The sequence below is a fragment of the Octopus bimaculoides genome, chromosome 25 (assembly GCF_001194135.2).
Source record: "Octopus bimaculoides isolate UCB-OBI-ISO-001 chromosome 25, ASM119413v2, whole genome shotgun sequence".
Taxonomy (NCBI): Eukaryota; Metazoa; Mollusca; class Cephalopoda; order Octopoda; family Octopodidae; genus Octopus; species Octopus bimaculoides.
The window spans coordinates 7,684,529-7,693,064 of NC_069005.1; the positions used below are offsets into that span (position 1 = coordinate 7,684,529).

General features: G+C 37.1%; 1 long non-coding RNA gene across 4 annotated transcripts in view; it reads right to left on the reverse strand.

Moving 5' to 3' along the window:
* Nucleotides 1–6: 6 nt before the first annotated feature.
* Nucleotides 7–8,536, reverse strand: part of LOC106881792 (uncharacterized) — a 16,722-nt gene continuing 8,192 nt past the window's right edge. For all 4 annotated transcript variants that reach the window (XR_008266760.1, XR_008266761.1, XR_001410901.2 and 1 more), the window contains exons 2-3: nucleotides 6,845–7,042; nucleotides 7–860 (exon numbers count right to left, since the gene is read on the reverse strand). This is a non-coding gene — a long non-coding RNA (uncharacterized LOC106881792). The remainder of the gene's footprint in view (nucleotides 861–6,844; nucleotides 7,043–8,536) is intronic.

The following is an 8,536-nucleotide window of genomic DNA, read 5'->3' on the forward strand; positions in this document are numbered from 1 at the left end:
CCCAAGGCACAAGTCCAGGCAAGGTTGTTTATGGAAGACCAGCAGTCACCCATGCATAACAGCTTCCTCTCTCCATGCCACCGATGTTATCCAAGGGAAAGGTAAAGGCCAATACAGCTTGGAACCAGTGACATCATAACTCATTTCTACAGCTGAGTGAACTGGAGCAATGTGGTATGGGAATCACACTCACTACAACATGATTGTGAGCCTGATGCTCTAGCCACTGAGCCATGCACCTTCACATTTCAACAGAAATATGGTAACAAAAAGGGATTAAGGTAATTTTTCCTTAGTTTTTCAGGCCATAAGCTGCTGTCCATGACTGAGGCCATTGATTTGTTTAAAGTTTTAGAGAAACTGCTTGAAATTGAAGAAATGAATTTGTATTATTGTTGGACAGCAAAAATAATTTTTTCTCTTTCCCCACAAAATAAACAAACAAATAAAAAAAAAAAAAACGAAACGTGAATTAAACTAGGTTTTGTGTGCCAGAAGTGTGATACTCCATGGAACTAGGACAATAAGGTAACAGAGAGGGAGACAGAGAATATTCCTAGCATCTAACAAGAAATAAGTTGGTTACCCTGTTGTGTAGGAAAGTTGTTGTTTAGTCTCCCAAGTAAGCTTGGATTTAGCAAATCTGTGACCAAAGATATTCCAACCATGACCATCCAATCTCATCTTCTAACACTGTATCCGTGACTACATTGCCCAATGTAGCCTTCCTTTTCTGTTTTTTTTAAAAAGGATTTGGCTTCTATTTCTAGTTGGTCAAGCAACCACAAAGAAGTTTGGTGGTCTGTTGTCGGCTTGTGTCATAAAGCTTTGTGATCGATGGTAGCCAGGAAAAAGATGGGCTAAGAAAGATACAGAAGAGAATTATTAGATATAACCTTAGAATAGCAATAACAGCCTCGGGAAACTCAACAAACAAATGACAAAAACAAAATCTGTGATACTTTGAAATGACTTAACCCTTTGGTATTTAAACCGGCCATGATAGGCCCAAGTATTCTACCTATTTTATGCTCAAACTGGTTAGATCTGGCCTCTCACACCTACCCTATAATGTAATTCTAAAAAGGTCAGAAGGGAGTACAATTCCAGGAGAAAATGGCATAATAACATTATTTAGAAGGGCGCACTTCTTTTCTAGAGGGGCATATGCCTCTCAGGCACACCCCACCTCCCTTGGATTTGGCAGATTAATCTGAATGCTAAAGGGTTAATCTTCAGTTACCAAAGACTAACAAAGAATTTCTGGCTTATTTTAGCATAGAATAACAGATAACGATAATTTCCATCATCATTGTCATTATTTTAATGTTTACTTCTCCATGATTGCAAGGTTCGGACAGAATTTGTTGAGACAGACTGGATAAACTTCCTATTGCCAACCCTCACCAGTCTCCAAGTAAAGTAATATTTCCCCATGACCCAACATGTTTTTCATGGAAAATTGGAAATGCAGGATGCTGCTTGTTTGACAGAGATGCTCGTTTACAACCAGGGGCAGACTAAGAGTATTAAGGGCCGTCGAGCATAACTGTTTACTGGGTCCCATTGAATGTGTGTTTTAATAACAGAGTTAACATGCAGAGTGCAGGCCCCTCAGAGCTCTGGGCCCTCGGGCAGTGCCTGATTGACTGACGGCTCAGTCCGCCCCTGTTTACAACTATTGTGTAATGTCAAGGTAAGAAGACAGTAACACAAACACACATACATATGTGCACACACACACACAATGAGCTTTTTTCAGTTTCTGTCTACCAAATCAACTCACAAGGTTTTGGTCATCCCAAGGCAATAATGAAAGACACTTGCCCAAGATGCGACATAGTGGGACTGAACCCAAAGCCACATGCTTAGCAAGCAAGCTACTTAACCACACATCCACACCTACACCGATATGATATAGAACATTAAAAAAAAAGTACCATCCAGTGTGCTATTTTAGTTTCTCAACCAATTCTTCTGTAAAGGTAAGGTAAAATTACCCTTCGGTCACGAATAACAATGGGATTGCACCTAGAAAGTTATTCTCTGAGGCACAAGTCTGGGCAAGGTTGTTTACGGAAGACTAGCTTCCCCTCTCTGTGCCACTGATATTATCCAAGAGAAAAGTAAAATCCGATACAGCTTGGCACCAGTGATGTCGCAACTCATTTCTACAGCTAAGTGAACTGGAGTAATATGAAATAAAGTGTCTTGCTCTAGAGCACAACACACAGCCCGGTCCAGGAATCGAACTCACTACCTCATGACTGTGAGTCCAGTGCTCTAACCGCTGAGCCATGCACCTTCTTATATATGTCTGAATAAAAGGCAGAATTATTTCAGCTAAAATGTCTTAGATGATAATAGATCTACACACCGACAAGGAGCTTAACTACACCACTCCTCCTTGTATGGTTGGTTGGTAGATATTAAAAAAGAAATCAAATAACAACCTTCATTCTAGTTATCTATGATCAAGGAGATGTTAACTTTGTCATTATTAAAGTTAATGTATGGAACATAAATTAACATGAAATTTTGATGAAAAGTTTTAAATAAGACCACTTTATGAGGGGTTGTGAAAAGTTCCTGGTTCTGGGTAAAAGAAAATACAGAAGGATCAGTTAATTATGATTTTATTGAACATATTCCCCTTTCAGATATTCACACACTTATTGCAGTGGTCCTTCAGTTTTTCTAAGACCTGTAAAAGAACTCGGAAGGTTGGGCCTCCAACGAGGCTTTTCATGATACCCTTAAAGCCAGGAACTTTTCAGCAACCCCCTTGTAAAACAAGAACCTGTACCACAGAATCAAGGGCAGTCACAGAAGGTTTGATATCAAAAGGGTTAAACTCGGAAAACAATTAAGCAATATTACTCAAGAATTTGCAAGTGAGAGGTGTCAACTAACTCAACAAACAAGACAGGAACAATGTCAGTCTGTTAAATTGAAGAAGCTAAAATAACCAGTTAAACTTGTTCTGGTTTGTATTTAACAGTGAATAATGTAAATAGAAATGAGATGATTTTAAAGATTAGAGCCTAATTAGTAAGGTAAATTAACACAGTCACGTTATATAGTAATGATTAGTGTCTCCTGGGGAGTCACTTGTCATATGTTCCGATTATATGTAAGACGCATCTTCTTCAGATATGACTATTGCTCTACTTAGAAAGCTTCTACATGGCTGCTAGAAATAGCAGCCAAATCTCCATTGAATCACACTCTACTGTTTTAAATAAGGGAAGAACACGTTAGATAATGTAGTCTTAACCCCTAAAAAAGATGGGATGATCAAGGGTTAAATGTGCTTGACCGTAAGTCTGTCTGTTTTAATTAAGAGTTGATTTAAAATTAAACAACTTATTCCAGCAAAGACACCTCTATGTGGCTGCTCGATCTACTATAAACAGCAGACAAAATCCACTTGAAATCACACCTTATTGCCTTGCATAAAGAAAAGACAGTTGGATCATATAATTTTTATGTATCCCTAAAAAGGAAGGATGGCCAAGGCTTCTGATCACAGGTCTGCTTAAGCAAGGTTGATTTGAATCTAAAGATCTGTTTGCTTCAGTGAGGGTACTGTCATATGATCATCCGACCTGCTAGAAACTGCAGCCACAAATTGCACCCTACTGCTTTAACCCTTTTGTTACCATTTTTCTGTTGAAAAACACTACCTTTGTTTGGATTAACTTAGAAAATAATGAAGAATTTAGTATAATAACTGTCATATTAAATTAGTATTTGGAACATAATTTAATCTGTAATATTAGTTCCAAATTTTGGCACAAGGCCAGCAATTTCAGGGGAGGGTTAAGTCGATTACATCAACCCCAGTGCTCAACTGGTACCTATTTTATTGATCCCAGCAGAATTTCAACTAGGAATGTAAAAACAAATGTAAAAAATGCAGCTAAGCATTTCACCCAGCATGCTAATGGTTCTGCCAACTCACTGCCTTAATTTAATATGAAATATTAATAGAAAGTTTTAATAGGAAGGGCATCCAGCTGTAGAAACTCTGCCAGATCAAATTGGAGCCTGGTGTAGCCATCTGGTTCTCCAGTCCTCAGTCAAATCGTCCAACCCATGCTAGCATGGAAAGCAGATGTTAAACGATGATGATGATGATGATGATGATCCCTTTAGAAGAAGAATTTTGTATCATAGAAACAAGGGCAGGGTCAGGCATGTTAGTCTCAAAATAGTTAAAAAGAAAAAGGAGACATTGGACAATGTAGTCCTAGATAGACGAAAAGCTGTGATGATGGGATGGTTGAGGTTGGTATGATTTGGATCATAGGTAGGTCTGCTCAAACACAGCTAACCTGAGGCTAAATGAAACAAACAACTTGTTCCAATTTGCACCAAAATAATAACTAATAATTCAACATGGTAAATGGTTACAGTGGAGAACCAGCTGAGAAGGTATAGAGACTTCTAAAAGATTCGGACTTCCATAGGTGCAGGCAATGGCCGCGTGGTAAGAAGCTTGGTTCCCAACACATGGTTTTGGGTTTCAGTCCCAATGCATGGCACCTTGGGCAAGTGTCTTCTACTGTAGCCTCAAGCTGACCGAAGCCTTGTGAGTGGAATTAGTAGATGGAAACAGAAAGAACCCCATTGTGTATGTGTGTACGTGTGTTTTCATGTTAGTCCCCACGCTGCTTGAAAACCTCTGTAACTTAGCAGTTTGGCAAATAGAATAAGCACCAGGTTTTAAAAAGCAAGTACAGGGGTTGATTTATTCAGCTAAAACTCTTCAAGGAGATGCCCCAGCATGACCACAGTTCAATGAGTGAAACAAGTAAAAGATAAAACCCTGTAATTCAACCTGATAAACCTAATGGGTAGAGAAGAAGGAGAACCACTTGTGAAGGTACACAAACTTCAAAAGATTTAGACTTTCACAACAATTCAGCTACTGTTATTATAGAAAAAAAAAAAAAGTGGATTAAAAAAAATTTATTATCAGAATTCACATTTCACAACAATGTCCATGCACTAATTTCTTATCTTGCCAGATAAAACTAGTTCAATAATTCTATTGATTATAGACTCGGTGGAAAGCATTTATAAAAAAAAAGTCAGAAGTTTGTTACACTTAGAAATGTCTTGAATGAACTATTTTGAATACTGCATGGACTTAGCATTAATTTAATGTTCTTTGTGAATTGTGTAACAAGCGAATATTTGCCATGTGTAAGGTCACATGCTCAAACTTGAATCAAACCTACAGTCAAATATATTTTATATATGATTTTCTAAGGGGTGGAGGCACACGGTTTAGTGATTAAGGCTGTTGCATTCATGATCGTAGTTTCAATTCTTGGATCAGGCAACAACACATTGTTCTTGAGCAATCATTTCACATTGTTTCAGTTCACTCAGCTGGAAAAAATGAGTAATCCTGCAATGGACTGGTGTCCTGTCCAGGTGGGGAACATATAAACCAGGAAACCAGCCCTATGAGTCTACATGACTTGGCAATGAACTTTACTTTTTAATTTTACTTTCTAAGGGACTGTGGTCTATTGGATAAAACAAATTAAACATGTTCCCTTTTAACTGCCGATTACTGTTCATCTCGCAGACTTCTACACAGAGTGGACTTTGCTAAAGGGACCCAAAAGCTAAGTAGTTTGATGTTAAACCAGATAAGATCGATTCTACTACAGATACAGCTTGTCTCATGGAGTTCCACACAGTACATGTTTAACCCTTCTGTTACCATATTTCTGTAAAATAACTGAGTCATCATAAAGCCGGTGCTTGAAACATAAATAATGTGGAATATTGATGGTTTAAATTTAGATCACTTGAAAATAGGAAGGTTGTATTAGAAAATCAGGTCTGCTCTAAAGTGGGGTTGATATAGAAAGGGGCCAAACTAGTTTCATTTATAATACTTGAAGGATTTGGTAGAAGACACTGGAATCAGACTTGGATCTACACAGCCATGCTTGTATAGGAATGTGTATTTTCGTTAGTGATATAATAACACTTTATACAGACTTCACTCTGCTTTATAAAACAACAACAACAAGCAGATATTAAATGATGATGATGATGATGATAAAGCAGATAACATTCTATATAAGGAGTTATTACATCACTGGTAAAAATACACATTGCTAAACAGGCATGGCTATGTAGCAATAGCCAGCATACTCTCAGTTCCATTCAAGAAATGGTTTTCACACTTCAAGGAAGGGAAATTCAACCTCACAGACTGCCCACATTCTGGCCAACATGTTCAGTTCAACGAGGATTGGTTGAACGAAAACATCCAAAAGGATCCACACCAATCCACCAGGAAACCAGTTCAGGAGATGGGATGCTCTCAAGGCACCACAACTCATCACATTCACTCAATGGGTAAGGCCTTGTGGTTTCTACCATCAAGGCATTGACAAGCTAATGGAACATTGACAAGAAGTTGTAAACAATGAAGGAGAATACATATTTGACTGGTTTGTTAAAATTGTTCTTGAAAAAAAAAAAAAAAAAAGGATCAACCCTTTAACATTCAACTTACTTCATATTCTTTTGAATTAATCACTCATAATCTTCTAGTTTTAAAATTTTGATGATATGATTGTGTATTTTTAGAATGACATTGTAGGGTAGGTGTGAAAGGCCAGATCTGGCTGGTTTAAACAACAAAAAAAAACAAGTAAAATATTTGGGGCAGATATGGCCAGTTTAAATGCTAAAGGGTTAAAATAAATAGAAAAAATTTTATCTGACAGCTCAATACTACAAGGAAATAACATTATGAAACAAACAGATGTAGTTTAAAACCATACCAAAAGACTTAAATAAAGGGATTTACCTTAAAGCTCAGTAACTCTAATCAGACAAATATTTTTAGTGGCATGTTGGTGCTTAATCCCAAGTCAACCCTGAATGAGTAGATCTATGATCAGAGGCTTTCCATATATGACCCTACAGCCTTGTCTTTTGATAGGACACAGACATAGGAGCTCGGTGCAGTTATGCCCATTTGTCGGTTCCTGTTGAACTGTTCAACCTATGCCAGCATGGAAAAAAAGAGACATTAAATGATGATTATGATGCCTCCTATTAAAGAGATTATTGACAAAATGTTGGCTTCAATGTACGAGAACCTAATCACAGACTCTAAAGAATTTATCACTTAAAAAAAAAAAATGCAAGCATTAGCTGGAAATTCAATCTATTTTCATTGTTTAAATGTTTTAGTATATCACCATTATGCTATTAGCCTGTACTAACCTTTCCCTGTTGTTGAAAAAAAGTTGGGAATGAAAGTTGTTTTGTAATAAGCACTTAAATAAATAAATTAAATGAATTGATATCCGTTTTTTTTTTTTTTTAAACATTTGAAAATTCCTATCATTCTTGAGTTATGATCAAATATTAAAAAAATGTTTTTGAAATCAAATAGCCAAACAAGTAAGGAAGGAGTGGGGGGTGCAGTTCTATAACAATCTCATTCGGCAGAGGTTGATAGTTAATCAAAATGACATGATAATTATACATTTAAATAAATCAATAAAAAATTTTATTGCAAAAAAAGGAAGGAAGGCACTCCATATTAAAAAAAACAAAATCAATAATATTATCACAATATTTTGTTAATCAAAATACTTTCTTCTATTCCTAAACTATGACTAAGAAATAAATAATATTAGTCATTTTTTAAATAATTTTGTTATGAAAGATGGAAGACTAAGTAACCTTCATATGCACTGTTGGTTTATATGCTTTGTTTAGGTGGAGGATCACTAATCAAACCACTCACACACACACAGATAGATAGATAGATAGATAGATAGATAGATAGATAGATAGATAGATAGATATAGATATATAGGCAATAAGCACAGTCCTGGCTGTGTGAAATTTGCTTCCGAGCCATATGGTTCCAGGTTCAATCCCAGTATGTGGCACGTTATGCAAGTGTTTTCTGCTATAGTCCCAGGCTGACCCAAGTCTTGTTAATGAATTTGGTAGGCACTAGTCATATCTGTCCCAAATATTCTACCAGATCTGCCCTCTCATACCTACCCTACAATGTTATTCTAAAACTACATGTTCACAACATTCAAATTTCGAAGCTATGAGATAACGTGTGGTTAGTTCAAAATAATGTGAATAGATAAGCAATACAAAGAGTTTTGTGCCAGTGCCATGCAAAAAGGACTCATGCTGGCACCATGTAAAAGCGCACATGCCAGTGTCGTGTTAAAAGCACCCAGCATGTACTGTAAAGTGGTTGGTGTTAGGAAGGGCATCCAGCTGTAGAGACCACCAAGCCAAAACAGACTGGAACCTGGTGCAGCTCCCCAGCTCTGGTGAAAACGTCCAACCCATGCCAGCATGGAAAACAGACGTTAAAGGATGATGATGATGATGATGTCTGGCAGAGTAATCTGACTACTAAAGGGTTAAGTGACCACATTGAAACTGCTCTCCTCAGCTCAAGTTGAGGTAGTCGTCAAGTAATGTGATGAATGACAGCTATTTATTTGTGATAAACCGG